General features: G+C 49.2%; 1 long non-coding RNA gene across 3 annotated transcripts in view; it reads right to left on the reverse strand.

Moving 5' to 3' along the window:
• Positions 1-7,437: 7,437 nt before the first annotated feature.
• LOC108404629 (uncharacterized) overlaps positions 7,438-24,824 on the reverse strand; it is a 41,338-nt gene continuing 23,951 nt past the window's right edge. For 2 of the 3 annotated variants that reach the window (XR_012127798.1, XR_012127797.1), the window contains exons 3-6: positions 21,304-21,480; positions 20,463-20,525; positions 19,788-19,906; positions 8,669-9,715 (exon numbers count right to left, since the gene is read on the reverse strand). This is a non-coding gene — a long non-coding RNA (uncharacterized lncRNA). Of the gene's footprint in view, positions 8,581-8,668; positions 9,716-19,787; positions 19,907-20,462; positions 20,526-21,303; positions 21,481-24,824 lie in introns of those variants that run through there. The other variant, XR_012127796.1, reaches the window with a different exon arrangement.

Here is a 24,824-nt window from a genome sequence, read left to right on the forward strand (position 1 = left end):
CTCACCATGCCTGTGGAGGAAGGACTGCTCTGATTGCCATGTGATACATAGATGAGGAAATTGATGTTTAAAATGTGTCGGCTACTTAGCAGGGGAACCTGATGTGCTCACAGCAGTGATTCTGAGCCCCTAAACTGGTAAACAAGCTCATCTATATGCTAAGCCTTCCCCACAGAATACAGACTCCAGGTTGGGTTTCCTGCATACTGGACCACCCACAGCCCAATGCCTCCAAAGTGCTGAATCCACAGACTCCTTTTTTTCAAGCAAAATCTTGCACAGAAACCCCGAATGTGCATTAAATAGACAAAATGGGGTTCCTTAATTGAATTAGGAGGGGATACAAGGATTCTTGCCCCTCCCCTTCTCCAATCAGCCCTTCCTGGGGTCCCAGAAAGTACCCCGAGGCTTCTGTGGAACAGTCAGAAAGCCCCTGGACCAGTCTCTAGCTGGTCTCCTTCTACTAGAAAAGTTGCCAGCGCCAGAGTTTCTTTCCTGCTTCCTTCCAAAGCCCCAAGGTTTCCTGTTGCTTCTAGGGTAAGTTTCAAAATCCTGCCCTGAGAATTTCAGGTTTTCCCAACCCTGTCCATACATGCCCAGGAGTTCCCTCTGTGCTCCCATTCCGGCCGGCTGGCCTGACCTCCTGGCCATCCCCAAACAGTCACCATGCTCTGAGCCATGTGGAGGGACCTCTATTTTCTTCTCCACCTCTGCAAATTCTAACAGCAGAAACGGAGAGGCATGCAGCTCCTTTGTAAGGCTTGAGACTCTGGTCCCGCTCACCTCAGGACAGTTGGTGCTCACTGAGGCCCTGCCGCTCCTGTGGTAATTAGTGACAGTCTCTACTGCCAAAGCAGAGTCCCAAACAGTCACTTAGACAAGGTACAAGTTTATTTCCATTGCAAGAATCATTGAGCGCGTGCACCCTGGGCTGATATGACAGCCCCACAGAGCAGGAACCAGGCTCCTTGCCTCTTATTGCTCTGTTGCGCCCACTGGAGGCCATGGCTCACCACAGCAGGTCTGGGCTCCACCAGGAGGGGGTGAAGAGGACATATCCTTCCCTTGAAAGGCATCACCCTCTACATATCCCACTGACAAGATGAGAATGGGCATTTGGAGAACAACTAGCCATCTCTTCCACATTAACCATTGCAAGGAAAGAGGGTGGAGGGGCATTTTCTCTCATCTCCCTTCTAAATTCCTAGAATAAAAGGACCCTGTTCCACATATTGTATCCCCCACAATGCCTGTCTAACCTCAGCATCTTTCTGTATACCTTGAACGTACTCTGTAAATATTTAAGAAGGAATATATAGGCACAGGTATTAATGAATGAGAAAACAGATACAGGGAGATTTTTGGAAACTGAAGATAATGTTGAATTTCTTAATATCAGTGTTGAATTGAAAGTTTCCAGCTAGTGGGTCCTAAATCTAAAACAGTTTTATGTAGTTACTTTTAGAAAAGTTATCTAAGAGAATATCTGAATGGGTGAGTTTTTCAAACTGCCTTCCTCCTGCCCTCCCAACACACACTCACACACTCACACTCACACATCCAACTGACTCAAACACAGTCTGAGAAACTACTTCATTGATACTCATGTCTCCTTCCTATGATAGCTAACACAAAATTAATGAAAGTCTTGGAAAGCTGGAGTTTAAGACACAAAAGTGTATGGCCAAACTACCTTCACAGGTCCTGCTCTATGGTGGTAAGATCTTAGATGATTCATTGGGCTTTACCAGATGACAAGAACTTTGACAGTGTTTTGACCCAGGTGATGTTCCTATGTTCAGGAGCAGGCATTTTTGTCTACCTTCTTTTTCAACAGAATTTATGGTCAAATATTTATTTTAGAAACTATCATACATACATTTATTTTAAGAAGCTTTACGGCAGTGATAGTTAAGGGACAGTAACTCCATGTACCCTACTTGCTAACTGTAGAACGTTGCATCTGTTCAGACTTCCTCAGCCCTGCATGAAGCCTGGGAACTAACAACAGGCTTGATGACGATGAAAGCAGCTTCTCTATTGTACCTACTCTGGGCCAGATATTGTCTATCACAGGGATCCCCAATCCTGTAACAATTCTATATAGAAAAGAACACTGAGGCTCAAATGGAGTGACCATTATAAGTCCTTTAGAACTGGATTCAAATTAAGCCCATTTTTATCCAAACACCTTTGCTTTTCCAAATACAGAGAAATCGAATGAATGGTTGTCATTGTTCTTCTCCATGTGTGCATGACATGGAGTCTCTGCAGCTGTTTACAAGATGGCACCAACTTGTGCTGAGGGCAGTCGTATGCACACCCCTTGGCACCATCAAAGAGGTTACAAAGAGTGCATCCACAGAGGCTGCCCAGAAAGACCCCCTGCTGGCTGAATCTCAGGAGACTCTGAGAACCCCGTGGGGGTGCCTGCGCCTGCCAAGGCCCTGGTGGAACAAAGCAGAATCAAGATGCTGACCCAGAGCAGACACAGAAGGAGGCACGTCTCTAGGGGAGCTTCGCTGCCCTCCCACCCGCTCCTCAAGGCCACGCTTCCCTCCAGGAGGCCCTCCGTTCTCCCACCTGCCTTCCCCTCTGCCCTGGCCTGGGTTCTCACACAGGAGTCTGGGCTTCTTGTGCACAACAGGTGAAGGCAACCCCCTCCTCACTGGCTGTCACTGCAACGGAGTAGTAACAAAGCTATTCTGTTCCTTCAATTTGATGCTTCTGGCAGGGGAGGGACTGCTCCTCAAGCAGAGGGGCCTGGCGAGGGCCAGCCACACGCAGCAGGAGTTGGGAGCATGCCAGCCCTTGGGCTCCTCCACAGCGCTCGAGGAAGTAGTAGGGGATTTTCACTTTGCCTCACTGCAGAAAATCACCCGATCACCTTCAAAGGACCAGACCGGGAGACATTAGTTCACAGGCTCACATGCAAGAAAACATGCTAGGATTTAGCTCCCCCTGATGCCAGGTCTGCAGAGCAGGCCACAGACCAGCACATCCTGCAGACTCAGGTGGCTCGTGTCTGCAGCGCACTCCTCCGTGGAAAGGACTCCCGCACAGACCTCCACAATGCTGGCTCTCCAGCTGATCTTTGTCTTGAAGTCTTTCTCAAGAAGCTTCTTTCTCTCTGTCCTAGCCCAGAGTTGCTCAACAGTGGCACAATCGACATGTTAGCCTGGATGATTCTCTGTTGTTCAGGCTGTCCTGTGTAGCACAGGACATCTAGGAACATCGCTGGCTTCCACTCACTAGATGCTGGTGAGACCCTGCCCCCAGGTGTGACAACCCATAGTATCTCCAGACTTCATCCAGTGTCCCTGGGGAAGCAAAACCACCCAGTTTGAGAACCACTGGGTCAAGGCTTGTCCAGTTCTGATGAGCTTAAACTGCTCTTCTCTGGGGCAGTAGGCACACCCAATCCCATCAGGGTGTTCAACCTAACCTTCAGATACTAAAACCCCTGCATGTCTGTAAACACCTGCAATACAGATGCCCTGAGCTTTCCAGCTATTTGCATTCCCACTTCCCCACTGATATGCACATTGCCGCAGTCCAAGTGTCCTTCCTGGAATGGCAAGACTAGCCTTCCCTGGGCCTTTCGGCAGATGGCGCACTCTTACTCCCCTGCCCCACAGCACTGCTGCTCCAGATGGATGCCCAGGCTACCCCAGGGCAGGGGGTTCCCTAAGCCAGCATAGAAGGGGATAGACATGTTCAGTGGTCTTAACTAGCAGCTTTGAGGAATTGCAAGGGAAAACAGGCATTAGATACTTGTCTTCACTGCCCCTAAGCACCACGGCCATGCCTCTGCAAGGGAGAATCCCCTCCCTGTTTCTTTCCTCAGCCACTAGCCTAGCACACTGTCACTTGCATGTCCTGCCTCCCTGCCCTGCCAACCCCCACCACCAGGGTGGTCAGAAATCTCTGCAGAGATGCCCCTACTCCAGAGAAGACCAGCAGTTCCCCTCCATTAAACAGAATGTGGAACATTCTGGTCTGATATGCACACCAGCTGCCTTTGGACGCCTCCTCCGGCAGGAAAGACTCCCACAAAGATGAAGAGGCATTTGCCAAGCAGTTTCTTCATCTCAGTCGTTGCCATGTCTCAAGCTTCACGAAACCACGGTCAGAAAGCCACCCACCCTGCCCAGTGTTCAGGACCCTGTTCCTTCTCAGCATCACACCAGTTTCCAGAATCAAAGCTGACAGCCTTAAAACAACTTCCAGCTTTAATTCTTCCACACTCCAAGGCTAAGAAGCCAGTTTTGATCTTTGTCCCATAGACCATTCTAGTGGGGGACACAGATCATATGAGCAGCAGGTACTCATTGCCAATCCAGGAACATCCCTACTCTGCTGCTTCCAAAGAGCAAGTTAGAGCCTGAGGCTTGCCAGGGATGGTTTTCAAACTTCTCCCAGCATCACAACCCTTTTGTCGCACAGTCCACGGAGGCTCCAGGTGGGGCCACACTGGCTGACACAGGCCCTGGAGCCCCTGGACACACCTTAAGGATGGATGGCCTGAAGTGTGATCAGAATAGCAATGCCCTCAGAGCTTGGTATCAAGAAGTCTGGTCTCTAAGGCTAAAGAAAAGGAGGCAAGAGGTCATGCCCCCACCTGCATGACTCAAGTCAGATTTCAAGTTCACAGCAAGGAAAGAGAATGAAGTGTCTGGCAGGCCGAGGAGGACTGTCCTGGCTGGTGCACAAGGAGGCAGGAGGGAGCACTGAGGAAGAGCCCACAGTCTACAGGGTAAGCGTAGTTCATCAAGTTTATCAAGCATGACTCGCTAGGAGATTTGGCCTCCCTAGGCTGGGGTTCCCAACCTTGCACACTGGCATTTGGGGCCAGCTGACTCTGTTACAGGCTGTCCTGCTCACTGTGGGATGTAGCTGTGCCCTTGGCCTCCACCCACTAGAGGTCAGGAGCACCTCCACCCCATGGTGTGCAAGCCATGACCACTGGAAATGTCTCCATTGTCACATGACCACTCGCAAGCCATGACCACTGGAAATGTCACCATTGTCACATGACCACTTGGGAGCAAAAGCACCTTCAGACAGGGCCACCAGGGTCTGTGGAGCGCACAGGGCTGAAACCTATGGGAGGTGAAAAGCCTGAAATCCATTGTCTGGTCCTCCAGAAGCTTAACATCCAGCTGGAAGGAGAAGTAAGCATGCCAGACCACTCAGGGAAACATTTAAACAGCAACAGGTCAGGTTAGGGAGTCAAGATGGAATGTAATCAGGATCTTAAATAACACTGTCACACTGTATTTTCTTGAAATTATGTATCTGTCTTCCTTAATGTAACATGGAAATGCCACAAGTGTGGATGCTGCTTTGTTTTTGACCACAGACACCCCTCCCCCAGTGTCTGACACATAGTAAGTGGTCAGTACATGTCAAGGGACAGCTTTGTGTTGAGCCAGACTGGTCGGGAGGGGGGCATTGACCCAGACCTTGTCCAGGTGGCTTCAGACACTGGTTGTGGTGGGCTGGGCCCCCCAAGCACTTGGCTGCATGTGGCCAGGGAGTTCTGGGGTAATTTAGTGTAAAAAATATGTATCTTCAGTCTTGAGACAGAGTGTGTGAGTGTGTGTATGAGAGAGTGTATGAGTGTGTGAGTGTAAGAGAGTGTGTATGTGTGTATGAGAGAGTATGTGTGTAAGCCCCGCAGTGTGAAGGAACTCTGTGGGCAGGCAGACTCCGGAGGCAATCTCAGAGGAGACATTTTCTTTAAGTCCCAGCCATCTTCTCCTTCATCCCCGCCTTCGTGCCTTCAAGCCCCTCAGAGAGGCAGGTGGAGGGCAAATCCCATGACAAATGCGGGGCCCCTGCCGGGACAGACGGGCTGTGCGTGCAGCAGGGGCAGAGGTGAGCGCGCCGCGTAAAGGCAGAGGGAATATGCCCACCGGACCGGCCTGCACAGGCACCCCCGTGCTCGGTATAAGACCCACTGAGCCGTCCCAGCCACGCACAGGACAGACAGGAGCCCCAGCCCCGCTCGGGGAGCCCCAGGCCCAGCCCCACTCCCGCTCTACCTGCCGGGTGCTCGGTGCCCGGAGAAGTGCCCCCGCTGGCTGGCCCCCTTCCCGGTGTCTGACCCTGCAGGCTGTGGGCAGGGCCCCGGGCGGCATTTCTAGGAAGTCTCCGGCGGGGCAGCGGCTGCAGGCCCGTGGGCCACCCTTTGGGGACTCCAGCCCCAGGAGTGGGCGGCCGGGCAGCGTTCGGGGCGGCGGGGGCCCGGGAAGACCCCAAGGGAGCATCCTGAAAAGCCCGGCGCGGGCCGCAGCTCCTCCCGGGTGCTCGGGACAAAGACGGGGCTCCCCGTCCTCCCGGACTGTCCGCGGGGCACGGCCGCCCGCAGCGCTCCTGCCCCAGGGACCCACACGGCGGCCGGGCCCGGGGCAGCTCCGAGGCCGCGGGAGGGAGCGCAGGCCGCTCTGAACGCGCCAGGGACGCCCGCCGAGCCCTCCTTCTTCCCCGGGTGTAAGCCTCCTTTTTTCCCCGCTTTCAGAGTTTTCATTCTTATCTGCAGTGGTGATAAAGCAAAGCAGATAAAAAGGGAAAAAAGGAAAGAAAATGTAAGCTTTCTCCCTCGGAAGGGATAAAAGGGTTGAATAAACAGAATGTCACTGGAAAGACACACCCACAAGACCACTCGGAAAGAACCAGATGGGCGTCCAAATCGCCTTGGGCTGCGGGGCCAGACCGCCTGGGAAGCAGCGGGGGTCGGCAGGGCCGGGCCTCTGGTGTCTGTGGGGTGGACAGGTGGGCAGGCCAGCTCAGGAGCCTGTGACAACGTGGGCCGTCTGGGAAACGTCGAACCTCTGATGAAACAAAATAAAGCAAGCCCTTTGTTATCCTCCATTCGTTCTAGCATGTCCTGTGTCATTCTTTCTTTCCTGACAGGTCACCAAGGTCTTGACTAAGGACCTGCTGACCAGACTTTTTCCCTATTGCAAAGCTGAGGGAGGAATGGGTGTTTGTTTTTGTTTTCATTTTTCTAAAGCTTTCCCAGACTTAGCTGAATGGCCATGTGCACAGTTAGATGGGCCAGTTTGGCTGGCCTCTTCTCCTTATCTATTTAATTTGTCCTTTACCCACTAAATCAACTATGTTTTTAAAAATGATATCTGACTGATATCCAAATTCCTCCACTAATTCCCAACAGCAGTGTGGGTAAAACTGTAGTATTTCCAGAATATCTCGCCTAGCTTTAGTACATCTGCGTATCAACAGGCGCTCAAGGGTGGAGAGAAATTTGGTTTCAGTGCATTTGCATCATTCCTCAGGGGTGGAGAGAAGTTCATCTCCATATCAATGGATAATTACCTGGGCAACGGAGGGCTTACCTGTATCTGAGAGGTGAGGGGAGGGCCGGTTTTGCTTCTGCCACAGCAGGAGAAAGAGAGATGGGCCGGACTGCAGTTTGTAAGCAGTAAACGGATTTTAAACTTTATTTCTCGTTTGACTGATTTTGGTTTTTAGAGGTATTTTGCCCTGGAATTTCCTCTCCCTGGACATACAAGCAGGGTGATGCATGCTCCACAGATTGAAAGGGAAAACATTTGTCTTATAAGCCATTTTTTTCCCATTCTTTCTGAATAAATTCTATTTTTTAAAGCAGAATTCTGAAAGCACTTCAGGTTCACAGCAAAACTGAGAGGTGTGGAGATTTCCCATCCACCTCCTATCCCCATACATGCACAGCCTCCCCCACTATCAACCACCGGCACCAGAGTGGTGCCCTTGTTACAATCACTGAACCCACAATGACCCGCCATTATCCTGGGCCCAGAGCCCACGGGTCACAGCAGATTTCACTCCGGGTGTGGTATGTTCTATGTTCGGGTTTGGACACAAGTATAATGACAAGCCTCCCCATTATAGTATGATACAGAGTCATTTCACACCTAAACTTCTGCTGTGCTCACCTAGGTAACTTCCATGTTTCAAAGAGAATCAAGTTGAGTGTATGAGGTATCACCTTTTGATATCTATATGCCACTCAACTACTGGGAGAGAAATTTCTTCTGTCCAGTATTTCTTTAACTTTGAAAGGTTTGAGGAAGGGCAGAGCTACTCCAATACTGGAATAAGCACTATTGAAATTTCCCCAAAGGAAAGTCTGAAACACATGCCACCCATATAATTTGGGATGGAAATGCAGATCTGGGTCATCAGTGGAAGCTCAGGACTGCTGGTCTACCGGGCCCACTCAGTTCTGAGAAAGGTGGCCCAGGGTCCTCAGTGTCCCACCTGATGGCACGTCCTTCCCCGCCATGGACTCCCAGGTCCACCTCCAGAGCCTCCTCTGGCAGCACTTTTGACTGGTAACTTCAAAAAGATGAGATAGGAGGCCGTACCCAAGACAGTAACAGGGTGAGAGCCAACAATAAGCTACCCAGCTTGGACTGGGTTCTCCTGGGCACAGGTGAAAACAGGCCAAGCAAAAGGTGTGTGTCACCTAGTGGGCACGATGAGGTCGGAAGGCAGAAATCTGGTCCACTGCCATTGACCGCCTGGATCCAGGGCAGATGGCGCTCTACCTTGCAAACCTCAGCATCCAGGCTGCAAAAGGGAAGAGGCAGAAGGCTTAGCTTGTTGTGAGAGTTTGGAAAGCCACAATCTACCAAGTTCCTCTGCATGGTATGTGTTTTAATAAATGTTCATAATGAATGTTTATAAAGCAACTCTACTCCTTTCTTGTCTCTCCTCTATAGAAGAAACCGGGTGTGTGAAATAAGGTTAGAGGACCACCTGATGGTGGAGACATCCCACCAGAATTTAAATGTTTGATATAAAATAAGAACAGAAGGGGAGGAGGGAAGAAGGCAGAGAAGCAGGAGGGCAAGAAACAGAACCCGAAACTACACTGGCCAAACTTCAGTGACAAAAGCATCCTCAGCCATGCCCTCGGTGTTTGTGGAGGAATGCCAAGGAGCATTATCTTCTGGGATCAAAACTCCATTGCAGGCTGCAGTAGGAACTAGAGCAAAGAGCAAAACTCTTCATAAAGCCTCTTAAACTTGTTCACAGCAAAATTACACCATGACATCATGGCTTACCAATTCCAGAATTTCCTAATATGTGGCCTAGCTTCAAAGGACATGGTGACATTTTATCAAAACATAAATTCATCATTTCCTCCATGTGGCCTCCTTTTATTGGTTTGGCAAATCTAAAGCATTTTTCTAAGCAAGAGTTTGTCAGACACACTTTATGATCTCTACCACATAAGAACAAAGCCACCAAAACCATGCCCAGCTGCGCCATCCGCTTGTCTGTGTCCCATACCTAGAACAGTCACTCTTTGTTTTTAAGGTTGCTTCAGAAACACCTGGAGGGCTTCTTAGGACAGGCCCTGGGCCCACTCCCAGGGTTTTGGGTCCGGCAGGTCATGGGTGGGCCTCTGAGTTTCGTGTTTCTCACAAGTTTCTGGATGATGCTGAGGGGACCACCTCTGATCCCCACCGGCCTCAAACACGACCTGGTGTGCAGCGAGACCTCAATAAACACATGCTGCTTGCATGGAAAGGCAGCTTCTTGGACTGCCCACCTGCTAGTGAACGGTGGGTGAGGCTTAGTGCTTGGGGTTGCATTGCAGGGTTTCTGGAACTCAAGAAGAATCTTGAAGGTCATTCAACCACAGCAGAGGCAGAGGTTTCCTTGGGGCCAGGTTTTATTCATCAAATCTGCTCAATGCCTAAAAGAAAAGCAAACCTTCCAATAGGTTTTCAGTTCACCCTGTCCCCCTTGTCCAGGGTGAGTCAGCCCTGAGTACTTCTCCAGGGTTGTCATCCTATTGTTCTGATTATCTTTCCAACAACAGCTCCAGAACAGGGCTGTGTGGGTCTTCACAGCCAAACTTGCATTCATTCTAATTTTAGGCAAGTTTCCTTGACTCCTCTATTCTAAGGAACAAGGAACTGAGGCAGCCAACTGAGACTTTGCTGCTCATCCAAAAGCTGTGCTCAGAACTGGTGGCTCTCAAGCCTGTGATGGGATTATCTGCCTATATATGGCCAACAGCTCTTTCAATAGTTGGTCTGCTGACTGTCGAGTACACACAAGTTTGATTACCTGCCGAGTACAACCAGGCAGACTGATTTTATGATAAAACACAAGGTGCCCCATTTATATTCACGAGTGATAGAGATCCCACTGTGACATTCCTCTGGGTGTTCAGATAAAGGCACCATGTCTCAGCCTGCCCAGGCAAGAGGAGAGCTCTATCATCTCTCAAAATATGTTAATATTAAGCAGTTGCCCCCACTGATTGGGCTGGACCACTTCCAGCAAGGAAACAGTGCTGAACTATTGATTTTTCCAAGCCCCTGTGACTCTCAAAGTCCACTAGGCAGAGGCTGAAGGAAGGAGCGGTCGAGGGCGATGTGTGAGGGTCCTCTTTGACCTACATTGGATCTGGCTGTGCCATTCAAGGAGCAGATCTTTGACATTCTGAAAAGAACCTGAAAGCCTCAATGGTCAGGAAAGGAGAATAGGTTTAAACTTGGTAGAAAGTCAAAGAATTGATCTTCCACCAGGCCAGGGGTGGCTGAAAAATGGCTGCTGTAAACAGAATACCTCTTTTGGTTACACTCAGGTAGCATATGGTTAACATATTCAGGGAAGATAAGCCCATCAAGAGCTGAGCAGAACAGTGTGTCCTTCATGGAAGAGAACCTATAGCTTTCATATTCCATAAATAAATACATTTCATCAATGAACCTAGTAAGCTACAACTCTAACTGCAATAGAGTAACAAGATAAAGTCTAAAACATGGAATTGGACTATTTAGAGCCTTATTCTTCTTACGTACATCAAGAGGTAAATTCCTACTCCATGACCAGTTTTGTGCCCTTGGAAATTCACTTCACCTCTCTGAGCCTCAGCTCCCCTGTCAGTCAAAGGAGGGGGCTGGATTCAGATCTTCTTCAGACCCTCCCCCATCACAGTCCATGACTTTCTGGAGCTATACCATTGTCTGAAGGACAATAGTAAATCACAAGAGGGCACATGAGGGGGTGGACAGTAATGACATAAATGACCACAGAACTCCCTCCTTAATTCACATTGTTTCAAAATAATAATTTCAGCCTTGATAAAGGAAATCTCCTAAACTTCCAGTTCACGGTGCAGAGCCTATCTAAGAGGGCAAAGGCAAAAGGCAGCTGTCCCCATTAGGGTGACACCTTTGCCTCCATTGCCCACGTCCAGCAGCTGTCTGTCTGTTTTAAAGATGATCATTCTGACATGGTGCAGCAGAACCTAATGGGTGAGGAGCGGAGATCAGGGACTTCAGCTGACAGAGTGACACTAATGATAAACTAACACATTACAGAAAGTTTGCCTTTCATATTTTAATAACTTAGGTCTTGTCTATGGTGGAAACCACCTCTTCCCAGCAAGTGAAAGCCAACACATTACGCCTCAGCGCTGCTCAACAACAGAGGTTAGGATGTGATAGTAACAATGTCAGAGTTGTCAGCTCAGTCTCTGCACGGCCGTGCCCATCTGCTTTGTTCACCACTGCATAGCTGTGCCTGCACAGAATAGGCCCCCAACATGTAGCTGTTGAATGAACGCATTACCTGTTTTACAAGACTGCCCACAGTGTACTCGAATCTCCAGTGCTCTAGAAATAAGATAACTTGAGTGGCTAGCAGAGTTGAAACCTTTCTGAAGGATGAGAAGAAAATGTAAGTTCCATTTAAATGACATTTATGTACTGTGTCTACGGCATTTTTAGACTAAAGAAAATGGAGGGTAAGTAGGGTCTTGCCTGAGGAGGATTGCCCCTGGGCAAGTTCATTCTGGATTCGTTGAGATCGAATAACAACAGAAGGTTGGGGGTAAAATGGTTTATACTAAAATTTATTCTCAGGGTGGCAGGTCGAGTGCTGGAATCAAGTCTGCCTCTGGGGCAGTAGCAGGCAGCAAGCCTGTCTCAGTCTCTGCCTCTGGGCAGAGCGCTGGGCTGAGCTCTTTATATAGTAACACTGATAATAACAACTTATTGCCCACGGGAGTGGAAGCATCAGCCTAGCAGTAAGCCAATTACATCATCAAGTAGATTAGGGTCACGGGAGGATCTGGCCATAGGAACTTCCATTTTCCCTGTAGTAGCTAACTCAATCCATGAAAGAAAAGGAGCCCTTAGAATTCTTGGAATGTGGAGATAACTAATCAATTCTTTTCTGAAGCAGTCAGTAAAAGATTACCCAAGGACATTTGAGGATCCCTCAGAATTTTAAGAGCTACAAGCTTTGCAAATCTATAGTATTGAAAGTGAAAGGAAGACCTAGAAATTCTTTGTTTTAAACAACATAGGAAAATGAAGGGGGAAGTAGTAATTGAGAGCTGCACCCAAGTGCTTGTACTCCTTTAAATCTTGCTCTAAGATACATTAAGCTTTAATTTAAAAGGCATTTAAGTGTCAATATTGGTAAACACTATGGTTTTAGTACATTTTATTTGATTAATTTTTTAAAAAGTTTAAATGGAAAAATGCTCTGTGTGCTATCACCTCAGTCAACCTGGACTATGGGAAGCCCCATCCTTGGACCACAAAACTTGGTGCAGGAACGCCATTCACGTGCACCAATACACACAGGAAAATAAAGGTCTCTCCTAAACAGGTCTTATGAAACTAAGGATGGTGAGAGATGTCCCCAGAGCTTCAACATGGCTTTGAAACTCCCATCTAAACTCTTTTCTTCTTGGCTGAGCAAAGAAGTCACATTCTAAAGGCAAGTATAAGATATGATTCAAATAAACATCTACTGAGTTTCCAGGTTTACCTAGTATTTGCTGAATGTCTACTATGTACATAGAACTTGAGCATTTCTGGGGAAACAAAGATGACCAACACATGGATCCTGATCCTCAGGGAAGTTACAGCTGCCAGACAAAAACACGTGTGTACAGACAGTATCAAAGCCACAAGTAATGAGAATTCTTCTATATTTAGAACCATCTTCTTCATACTCAGAAGATGGCTTCTAGATGGAAGGCTCAGGGATGAAGAATAGAGATGCTGTCACTTAAGCAGGATCTTGAGAATCAGTTAGGGAAAGGGGCAGTGACACATGCAAATGGAGTTTATTGGTTAAAACCAGAAATCACAAACTGCTGCCCATGGCCAAGTCCAGCTAGCATGTGTTTTGTTTGGCCCAAGCCATGTTTTTCTAAAAATCTCAGTCAGTCGCCAGCATTTCAAAACTGAGATTGCACGCTTATTTCTGGATTTTGTGACCTCTCTTGAAAAGATCAGACGTTAAAACTGAGTCCACGACCCGCAGGGTAATAAGAGTCAGCTGGAGCTCTGAAGCAGCTGCTCACTTCAGTAAGGGCATCACACGCTCCATGCAGCCGACCGCCTCATCCTTAACACATCCTGTGGGTCCCATGTGGGAGATTGTCTTGTGACTCCTGATTTTAAATGTGAGTGTGGGTCAGACCAGTGATAAGCTGGTAAGGGTTTAACAACAGACTTTCTAAGGGAAAAAATGCCCTGAATATTGCATTTGCCAATTACTGTGGTGTAAATACTCTCCCCATGGCCAATTTCAAGCAACCAGCATTACGCCAATAAAAGTGGAATTGGAAAGAGATGCACACAGTGGACTCTCACAAACTGCTACCACCCAGCCCAGCTCACGGCTCAGTCACAGACCTGACTTCAAAGACAGGCTCTCCTGAGGAAGTTTCTATCTTGGAAACACCAATGTCTTCCTGTGTTAACAAGGGGAAACAATTGCTGCCTCCAGTGCTATTGCGAGGTTTAAATGATTTCCCCAGGTCTTCCTATTCAGCAGCTTACAAGTGTGACTGACCTCCTGCTTAATCCCTGAGCTGAATATTCTTTGTCAATGCTGCATTTTTTTTTTAATTTCTGGAATTTGGTTTCTTTTTCTAAAATGTTCTGTAATTTTAACATAATACCTTGCTTTTGCCTTATGTGGGGTAGTTACTTCCCTTATTGCTTTATTGGAGGTGCTTGAGTTATTCCTGTCCTTTATTTGTGTTATTAGGGTGTGTCTGGGGGTTCCCTCTGCACACACACTCTGTTTCCCAAGCAGGGCTTGTTTTCTACTGCAGTGGGAGGTCTGGCACGAGGGGTCCTCTTCAGGAGCTTTCCAGTAGGTGAGCCATTACTTTTCTAGCCCTCTGATGCCAACTCACGGGTCAGGATCCCCACCATGCCTGAGAAATGTGGCACCAACTGCACGAGGCCCCCTGGGGCTTACATTTTCGCAGAAGATCCTTTTTCCTGCCCAGCCTGGAATGCAGAGCCCTTCCTCGCTAGATTCCCAAGCAGGGAATAGAACTTCCCTCCAGTGGTGACAGTCCTTAGAGACCATGGCTTCATGCAGTGGCTCACTTCCAGCTTCCACCAGGCCTGCATCTATGGTCTGCACCCTTGAGGGGCATTCTTGACTCCCAGGCTCTCATTGGCTCTGGACTTAGCTTTGCTTCTGGAACCAGAGACTTCCTTCCAGACTTTTGGGTTCACTATGAATTTCTGAGTTGACCTGATGTCTGTGAGGAGTACATGAGATCTTGGAGGTGAAGAACTAGGACAGCTCCTGGCCCACGCTAGGTGCTCCTAAATGGGGCTTAGCCTCATGGAGGCAGGAAAGGCCTCAGCGTTATCTGGTTGACAGGAGCACACGGCCTTGAAGGGCGCCAAGGATGAATCTTAAAAGGGGGGTTCCACCCATATCATGGGTTGTGAGGGAGGCCATGCTCAGACTGTATAGCACAGCCTCCATCTAAACAATGAGTTAAGGCTACAGCCTTAGACAAGGACATAGTGAAGGGCTCTGAGCAGATGGAGGACAAGAGTGCTGTTTTGAGAATTTGGTTCTGGAGGCAAAATCAAAGTTAATTAGGAGTCTCTTGTCACAGTAAAAGGAAGAGGCTCTGGCATCTGAGTAAGGGGGCTGGGTATGGGGACCGAAATGATGGACAAGATGCAGGATCAATACTGAAGCCAGATGAGCTGTGGACTGTCAACAGGAGCACACACATATAGAACGGTGCAGAAGTGTGAGGACACTGAGAATTTGCTTAATGGTATTTTGGCTGAAGTCCAATCAGTAGATGAAAACTGGAGCTGAGGCTGGTGAGGAAGCTAATGCTACCTAGGGTTCAGCATTGTCTTGGGGTAAGAGGCAGCCCCACTGGGCAGCCCTTCCACTGGCCTCTTTAGGTCTGTCCCCTGTCCTTCACCAACCTGGTCCTCCCAGGAGGCTGACCTACAGCCCACCATATTTCCCACCTTTAGAGTTCCTATTGGGTTTGAGTAATAGGGGGCCCAGCAGGACTTAGAAGGAAGGAGAAGCATGAGAGCTGGCATTTATTCAGCCTTCTCCCCAGGCCACTGCAGGCTGACTGCAGCCCGCAATGCAGCCTCCTGTCTAGAAGGCCCTCTGGTCTCTGGTAACAGCCCCTGCCCCCAGCCATTCAGTAACTAGGCTCAGGTCCTGCACTGTCCCTGTGGTCTACCTGCAATATGCCCACAGCTTTGTCAATTGCCCCTGTCAAGCTTTTCAAACTAGGAAGAGCCACAGAAATCGTTCTGACCAGCAACAGAAAGCAGGTTGGTAGCAAAGGAGAGACTAGGTAGAACACAGGCGTGCTGACTCTCCTTCCAGAGGACTGCATCCCACCCATGAGCCCTGGACCCCGCAGTGGTGGTATTATCCTTCCCAAGCCAGGGGAGCCCACTGTGTGTGTGCACCTACACACACATGCACATACACACAGATAGATACACACTCACACATCACACACACATAGACATAGACACACAGACACGCAGACACAGATACATACACACAGACATAGAAACACACAGACTCACACATACACAGACACACACAGATACACTAGTGCCATGGGATTCGGCTACAGTCAGGTCAAAGAGGTTATAAAAAGCCTTCCTGGGTAAACGAGACTTGGGAGCACACAGAGCTGTGCTGAGGAGAACATCAGCCACACCGCTTGCCCCCTGGTGCTGAGAGGCTCACAGACCTAAGGCAGCCAGCGCACCTCAGGCCCCTCCTGTGCCGGCTGGCCAGGCCCCCCGTCCCATCCCGTCCTGCCCACCACCCCAACCCCCAAGTCACTGCAGGCAAGCATAACCATGGCTGTGATAACCATGCAGCCCAGATTCCAGATAGGGACACACACTTTACCACAGATCTACTGGTGAGGGAATGGGGGTGGGGTTCCAGGTACAAAAGGCAGTTTGGTAAATGTTGTTCAAACACCCATATTCTGGACATCTCAGTGGTTTATGGGGGAAGGAGAATAAAACATGGGATACTGGGATTGTACCCAAAAATTCAGGACCCACGGGAGGCAGGACCCAGGGGAGTTGCAAAGGGGAAAGGAGGTGTTAAAACAAGGCTAGGAGAATCCTGTTTTTTTTTTTAAACCTTAGAAATAGTTCTGTACCTAATTGTGTTTCATTACATACCCTTCCCAGGGCTGACACTGTCCAGAATATTCTGCCATCAGAATTTCTGTTCCACCCACATGCTTTCAGGCATCCTGAGAGTCCGAGATCTGCCTGTAGATCCTAGCAGAATAAGGAGCAGCCCAAGAATTTGAGGGCAAATTTATTTTTTAAGTTAAAACACATGAAAGATTATATTCCACACACAGTGACAGTGACACATCCCCCTCTGGATGCCCAGTGTCCTTCACTTTTGTGACCAGCTCTGTCTGGGTGACTTCTCGGCTCCCCCAGAAGTCAGAAGCTGACCCAGAGACTGGGACCCAAGTGCAGGACTCCAGCAGGGAGGTTGGTGGGGGGACACAGAGAAGCCAGTAACCGCTGAGTCTTCAAGTGGGCCACTGAAGCGAAGGCCTGTGGGCAGCCCAAAGACATGGGGTAACCCCACCCCAAAGCATCCCCCAGGAGAAGGGATTGGAGGCATTTCTGAGTCCTGTGGAGCCACTCCCAGGGTGTGTCTGTTTTCTGGCACTTCTTGTGGGCCATGGGCGAACTGCAAGGTTTGCTGTTACTGGGGGACAGGTTTGGAAGGCAATGCGCCCTTCAACACAGGTGCAGCGGCTGGTAGGTGGAGGCTGGCCATAATGCCCTGTTTCCAGAAAAACATCCCTGACAGGGAGAATGTTCTGAACATGGGATATGAGCACCCAGCCATAAACTGGCCCCTCTTCACCTTTGGCCCCCCAGCTGAACCAGAGCACTGTGCCTGGGGCCCAGGCAGAGGTACATCAGCCTGGCTAGAGGCCCTGGGTCACCACAGGAAGGGGCAGAGAAGGGTGACACAGACTAGAGCCTCCAGAAACTTCCAACTGACCAAGACCACTTCCTTGAAGCTCCAGTTACTGAAGCCTTCCCTTTCTTTCAGGCGCTCACAGCAGTGTTCAATGAAGGGCAAGAACGCCCACCTGACTGGACTGCATGGCGCCCGCACGGACCCAGTGCCAAAGGTTGGGCACAGACACATCCTCAAGCGGAGTGTCAGACCTCAGCCAAAGCTCAGACCGCAGCCGGGCAAGCATTTGGCTCAGAGGAATGTCTTCACTAGACATCGTAAACCTGCTTTTCCCAAGGCCTTCTTAATAGGAGGGAAAGGAAAGGACAAAGGGCAGAAAATGGCCAAATGGAAAGAAAGGCAGAGAGGCTGAGACAGACCAACCACCACAGAGCTCATTCTCCTCTGAGATTGCCCCTGAGGAGCTCCTGAGGGGCCCTGAAGCTCAGCTGGAGGGAAGCACCCTTTTGTGGGAAAAGCTATTGTTCAGGAACGTTTTATGACCTCACAGCTCTTTAACAAGAGGAATTTTAACAAGGGAAGTTTCCATCAAGGTTTCTTTATGAAGTGGGCAAAGGTTTCTTTATGAAGTGGGCAAACTGAGTTCACGCTGTTCCTCCCCCACAGGGATGTTTTCTCGTCATCTTCCCTATTTTTTCAAAAGAGAGAGAGAGAGAAATAGGGAGCTAGTTTACTGAAGGACAGTGTTAAAGGGAGAGAGAGAGAGTGGAATCACACGTGAGGCCCGGGATCTTGCCTGAGGTCTCCCAAGTCCAGGACCCGGAGACCCAGGGTGAGGCAGGCCCCTCAGTTTTTCCACAGCCCTTGCTGCAGGAACTAATTAATCTTCCTCATTTAAATGTTTTTGGGGACAGGATTTGAAAAAACAGAGGTTTTTCAGGATTAAAGGGACCCAAGCCCTTACATCAGGAAACTGAAATCCCTCAGTGGCCCCCAGAAAAACACCAGGCTCAAGGAGCTCTGTTGACTCCCGAGGCCACGGCCCAGCCCTCCACTGTGGTGCCTCCTTGGAGTCCTGAAAATGTTAGCACTTCCCTCAAGAACTTGTAGGAAAACGGCCCGTCCACTGGGTGGGTCAGTGGCAGAAGGCAAAGTCTGGGCTTGGGTCTGTGATGTCTCTGTGACAGAAAGCAAGCCATGCCTGCCTCTCAGAGCCCCGGGATCTCCGCTTGTAAATGAAGTCATGGTGCTGATCCCATCTCAATAAATACACGAAAATCATTGCAGAGGAAAAGCTCTTAGCAAAACTCTTTATCCAATTAAGAAATGACAGCTACTCACCTCAGGACCATCTGCAGGCTCAACATTATGCCAAGTGGGAAATTGTTCTGTACAGCAGAATCCTTTCAAAGCTTATTTTTGGTCCTCGAGTCTATACAGATATGGTGGGCTCCCCAGCAACATGCAGACCACTGCCAGTGGCCACAGCATGGCACAGCAGAGGTCTAGGGGCGACCTTGCATAAGACACCCTAACTCTGAAAGGCTGCAGAGTAAATAGCTGGTAAAGCAGTTTCCCCATCTGCCTCTGCATTCACCCACCCTGGGGCCCTTCATGACCTGTGACACCCAGTGAGCACCCACAGTGGGGGACTGTCTCGTGAGGCCTCGTAAGGATCTACCCCGTGGGCCAGTTACTGCTCAGGAAAGGAGGTTTGTTGGTTCCCTAGCTGAGAAGGGTGGGGAGCTGGACGCAGGGCTGAGAAATGACTACAGAGGAACCGGCAGAATAGAAGACAGAGGCAATAGACTGAGCCAGCTGGCCTTCTCGGAACATGAATATCCCAGGCAGGTGGGTCCCCTGGTCGGCAGAGCAGGACTTGGAAGTGTAACATCACAGTGTCCCCAGCCACCCGTCTGTCCCCTTCCCGCAGATAGCCATGCAAAGCAGGACTTCCGGTCACATGGCTCTGTTCAGACAACACGCATCCGTATGTACCCCACAGAGTACAAAGAAATATAGGGCCAACCTGCCTTCTGGGACTTGTTATCTAGTTGGGTAGATAAAGAAAATACATCATATCAGCCTGTAAACAGTCAATAATCAGACTAAGAATTCAGAGTAATCAAGAAAGGCTTCATAAAAGAGAGGGCATGGGCTGGGCTTGAAAGAAGGGCAGAAACCCAGCCCTAGGAGACTGTTCCAGGCAGAGGGAGTGGCTCACACAGAGGCTTGGAGGAGAGGGGCAGGAGGCAGGCTGCCACTGAGGGGAGGTGGACCACTGGTGACCACGGAGGCCAGCCAGCTGCAGGACTGTCATCAGCACTGGGGGGTCCTCATGGTAGAAAAATGGCCGAGCTCTTCCTCACCTCCTACCCTCAACCCTTCCTGCCCTCAGGAGAAGAGCTACTGTCCCAGTATTCCCAGAAAGGATCTAGACAGTTCCCTTTGCCTGCGTCACAGACCCAGCGCTCAGTAACACTCTCCACCTGGGACCTGGGGTGACAGCAGCTCACCAGGAAGCCGCTGGAGATCCTGACGCAGCTGCTCCAAAGAGGAGGACAGAGTGGCCACGGCTGCAGAGGAAGGCAGCTGTCGCTCCACGTCTGGGAGACCCCGGGCATGCACATCTCGCCTGCGTTTGAAGAAGAACGTACTATGGGTTTCACTTGGTTTCCAAAGCATTTTCCTCATAAGGACAGGAATTGATGCTGCCATGGGGACAATTTATAGCAGGTGCTTCTCTTGAGCCCTCTGGTCTCCTTTCTTTCTAATTATTCACAATGTCACAAACCACACTACACCTTAATGTCACAAAATAGAAGCATCCACAGTGGAGTTTCTCGGCCTCATCACTGTTGACACGTTTAGCCAGATCATCCTTTGTCATAGAGGCAGCCCTTGGAGGTGTAGAATGTTAATAGCCTCCACGGCCAGTTGCACACCGTGACAATAAAAAATGTCTCCAAACATTGCCAAATGACCCATGGGGCAAAACCACTCCCTTTAGGAACCCCTGTTCTTTGGAAGCTCCTATCTGAAGGCAGCCATTGCCACCCAGCCAGGAGCATGAGGTCCAAGGACAAGCTGTGCATAGGGGTCAGGACATGAGCTCAGAGGACCACCAGACCAGACCCTGGCTAGAATTAGCACCTGTGTGACCTTGGGCAGGTCAGTCCTCCTGCTCTCACCTGTAGCACGAGGATGCCCTCATCCAAAGGTACTTATCAACACCAGGAGGTGTTTTCCTGGCACTGCAATAAAAACAGAGAAATTTTTCAGATTGTGTGTTTCATAAGAATATTCCCAGGGGCAGGGAATGTTTGCCTGTTTGTTTTCTCTTTTTCTTTTTAAATTAGAGCCCCACTTTGGAAGAGCAACAAAGAAAACTTCTCTGCAGACTGTTCTGGTGGTTAGACCTCCTTGAGTTTTCCCTCTTCAAAGAGTTTCCTTCTTCCTTGTCCCTTAAAAAGGAGTGGCCAGTGAAGACGAAAGTCAAAACCCTGCTGGTCAGCTGAAAGCAGGGGGAGGCTGCAGGGCCGTGGAGCAGAGAGCCTGCCCCTCACTCCAGGGCTGCCACAGGCTTGCCTGAGATCACAGCCTTGCTGGGCTGCTGGCCCCCCCGTGTGTGATCCAGGCCTCGGGTTGCTCCTCTGGGCAAAGAGCTATCAGGACGGCAAATTTGCCTTCAGTAACTGACCCTCGGCGTGTAAGGCACAGGCATGCTCCAAAATGCCACTTTTTTCCTTTGCTTTGTGACATCTCCTCCCCTTTCTAAGTGACGCTCTGTTAACCTCCATAGCCCTTCACTGCCATGTTGAAAATACCCAGTGGCACCATCAGGAACTTTTGGGCTTCCCAACATGACATGGAAATCTGGAAAACCGGACGTGGCAACCGCACTCTAATTTTATGACTCTGACTTTATTGCCAGCACAGAGGCAATAAAGAGAAATAATAAACGAAACAGTATGCAGATCTCCAGAGACAGCAGCCAGACCCAATCTGCCCCAGACTGCATGAGGTGCTAACCTTGCTGGGCAGCCGCTCCCTCTATCCAGGGAGGGGAACGAGATACTCCCCCACCTTCCAGGCGGCCTCACAAAAAGGTGCTGCCTTCTGGGAGGCCGTGCCCAAGTCAGCAGCGGTTGATCCAGCCACAGAAACGTGAAAGCAAATGAAAAAGGTGGGGATTCTCCAAATCATGACCTGGTGAACAGATATTCAAACAGATAAAAATGAAAGTTAACTATTTGCAGTATGTATTAATTCACAGTACAACTGTGTTAAGTGAATTGATTATCAAATTGCTATTAGTAATTTTAAGAATTTGTTTCACTAAGTTTTTACAAGAAGGAGAAAACATCCATTATATCCTCATACAAATCCTTTGTGAAGAGCATTTGGTAAATTCAATTTCCATCTTCAAGTTTCAGTTCCCTGATTTGTGGAATTATACGAATCACAAAAAGAGCAACAAAAATCTAAGGTCTCAGTACCTACGAACAATTAGCAATCAACTGATATCTCTGTTTTTTAGGTTTCAGAGTTCTTTTTTTAAGATGTTCTGCCTACATCAAAGCTATTTATATCCACATATCAATACCAATGTGTATTTTACAGGGACAGGATAAATATAGACTCAAGAAATGGGAAACCCACGTTATTGATTTCAATGTCTTAAAATTTCATGCAATCCTCTAGGTATCAACACTGCTAACTATTAAATATTCCACCAGAAAGAAAAAATAATAAACTCATAGAAAAAGGGATCAGATTTGTGGTTACCAAAGGTGGGGAGTTGGGAGGGGGTTATAGAAGAAAGGTACAAACTTCCGGTCACCAGATAAATAAGTACTAGGGATGTAAAGAGCATGATGGCTACAGTTAACCCTGTTGTATGATATAAAGGGAAGGTGTCAAGAGAGTAAATCCTAAGACTCCTCATCTCGAGGAAAAAAATTGTTTCATTTCTTTGCTTTCTCTTTTTATTTAATCTGTGTGAGATAATGGATACTAACTAAATTTACTGCAACGATGATTTCACAAACTACGTAAGTCAGACCATTGTACTGCACACCTTAAACTTATCCAGTGATGTGTGTCATTTATACCTCAATAAAGCTGGAAAAAATATCTGAGTGGTTCCAACTTGGAATCAGAGAACAACAGAAAATTGAGATAAAACTAATAGAAATACATGCACACACATACATATGTGAATATTCTTGAAAAGCTAATCTAATAGCCATACTATTTAAGTTAGTAACAAAGTATAAGAGAGATTAAATATGAGAAGACCGAAACATAGCCACTGAATTCTGGCAAGTGGAAATCTGCAGTTCCATTATTAGTCCCCACCTGCTGGCAGCTCCTCATTCTCATTAGGGGTTTGGCAGAGTGACAGACAGTGTGACAGGGACTCAGACTGAAGGACCTCCTATGGCTACTGGATGATCACTGGGCAAACACTGTGTGGCCCCTCGGCTCACCTCTTGGCCATCTTGCCTGTGTCCCCAGGCTCCTCACCTTTGGAAATGAGGATGAGACCCCACAGCCAAATTAAGAACCAGTTATAAATGAAGTGAAGGGAACCCAGCCCACACTGCCCCCAGAACAGCCACGAGGAATCCTCATGAGACATCTGCCCAAGAGCAGGATGCCCTACCCGCATTATCATTTTGCCAGAGGTTTTTCTCTTTTCTTTGGGGTTTTCTTAAACATTCATTTGTGTACTCATTTTGGGAAAAGCAAAAGCAGAGGTCACCCTTCCAGCCCAGAGGCCTGGGACCAACACAACTTTTTCCTTTCACAAACTTCATTATGAATAAAGACTACAAATTTTGATATCTTTCATTTGGAAGCATCACCTACATTTCTGTCTCAGAATGGAATCAGTTCTCAAAACCAAGATGGTGCAGAAGCCAGAACCAGCTGGGGTCTCGGCAGCTCTGGAGTGAGCATTCTGCTGTTTCTGATTTGTGACCTAAGACATTAGCCTTCAACAGCAGCAAGGGGCTTTTAAACACACAGAGCTGTGTTTTCCTAGAAAGTCCATAAGGAAATGATCCTTGGAGGCCTTTGCCCAAGGGCCCTCCTGACTAGCCAGAAACACAGGGCAGGCTGGTGCCCTCCTTGGGCCCTGGTCATACCCCTCATGTCAGCCAGGGTTAAAGGACCATGCTTACTCAGACAGAATGCCGGTGCCCCAAACTTTAGAGCACTGGAGTCTATAGTAAGGAGACCTGGGGATCCCCCAGGCCTTGTGTAGCCATCCATTCTATTCCTTACGCATCCTTGAGAGGAAATTCAGGCCGCAGATGTCTCTCCTCTGAATTCTCCACTCCTTCCCTACTCCCAAGTGTTTATCTAGGACACTGTGGGACCCAAAGGCAGATCCCGCTCGGGCCTACCTAAAATGTAGCCCCTCCCCACTTTGGATTTACCTGCAAGGTGAGACCCTCCATTTCAGGCTGTGTTGGCCCATCCTGCCTCCCTACACTCTGGTTCCAGGTAACAGTGGGAAACTCTGTTTCCCTGGTGTTGTCTAACAAAGGGTCGCACTCTCCAGGACCCCAGCAGAGCCTCTGCCCCAAGGATGGGGGGAAGAAGAGAGGCAGGGCCTGTGGCAACAGGGCCTCGTTCCACTAACAGCAGGTCCTTAAAAACCCTCCAAAACCTAGTGGCTTAAAACAACAGCTGTTTTACAGTTTCTAATGATCTTATGAGTGGGCAGGGCTCAGCAGAGCCATTCTTCTCACTCACAAGGCAGCCACAAAGGTCACTCTGCTGCGCCAAGGGGCAGACGGCTGCACTGTCGTGTCCTGTACCAAAGGCTGGGCTCGCCTGGGGCTGTCACCCAGGTGGCCTCTGAGGCCTGGCCCACTCAGGAGAGCTGGACTCCCCTCACGGCAGCTTGGCCCCCGGGAGTGCCTCTCCAGCCGCACTGCTGTTCTGTGACCAGCCTCCGTGGCTCCGGGCACCCGTCCACTGTGCTGGAAGCAGTCAGAACCTGCCCAGATTCACAGGCTGAGGACATGGATCCCACTGCCCACCCCACCCACCCCCGTGTGAGGAGGTGCATCTAGAATCTGTGAGAGGCCTCATCTGCTGCCCTCTGGAGCTGCTCCCCCAGAACCCTGGGTTCTCTGGTTTCCTATGTGACTGCAGCATCCAGAGCAACCTAGCCTCTGTCCCCTGGAGGGCCCCTGGGAGGGCCCCGCTTCCCACCCAAGCACGACCTGTGGGTGTGTACCACCAGAGACTTGCACCAGGCTCTTTGTCAGAAGGGCAGTTTGGCAGAGCTTGTCCAAACCCCTCTCAGCACGTGCTAATGAAATGAGTCTCTTATTCCCCAGATTGAACACGTCCATGACTTCCCATCGCACACAGAATAAACCCACCCTCCTTACCTCAAAATCCCACAGGCCCCAGCTGGCCTGACCCTGCCCTACTCTCCCAGCTGTCTTTCTTGTTACTCTTTCCCACTTGTCCTGCCAGCCACACTGGCCTTTGTTTTCTCCAGCTCACCAGGCTCGCTGTCCCCTCGAGGC

Source organism: Manis javanica, chromosome 2 (assembly GCF_040802235.1).
Source record: "Manis javanica isolate MJ-LG chromosome 2, MJ_LKY, whole genome shotgun sequence".
NCBI lineage: Eukaryota > Metazoa > Chordata > Mammalia > Pholidota > Manidae > Manis > Manis javanica.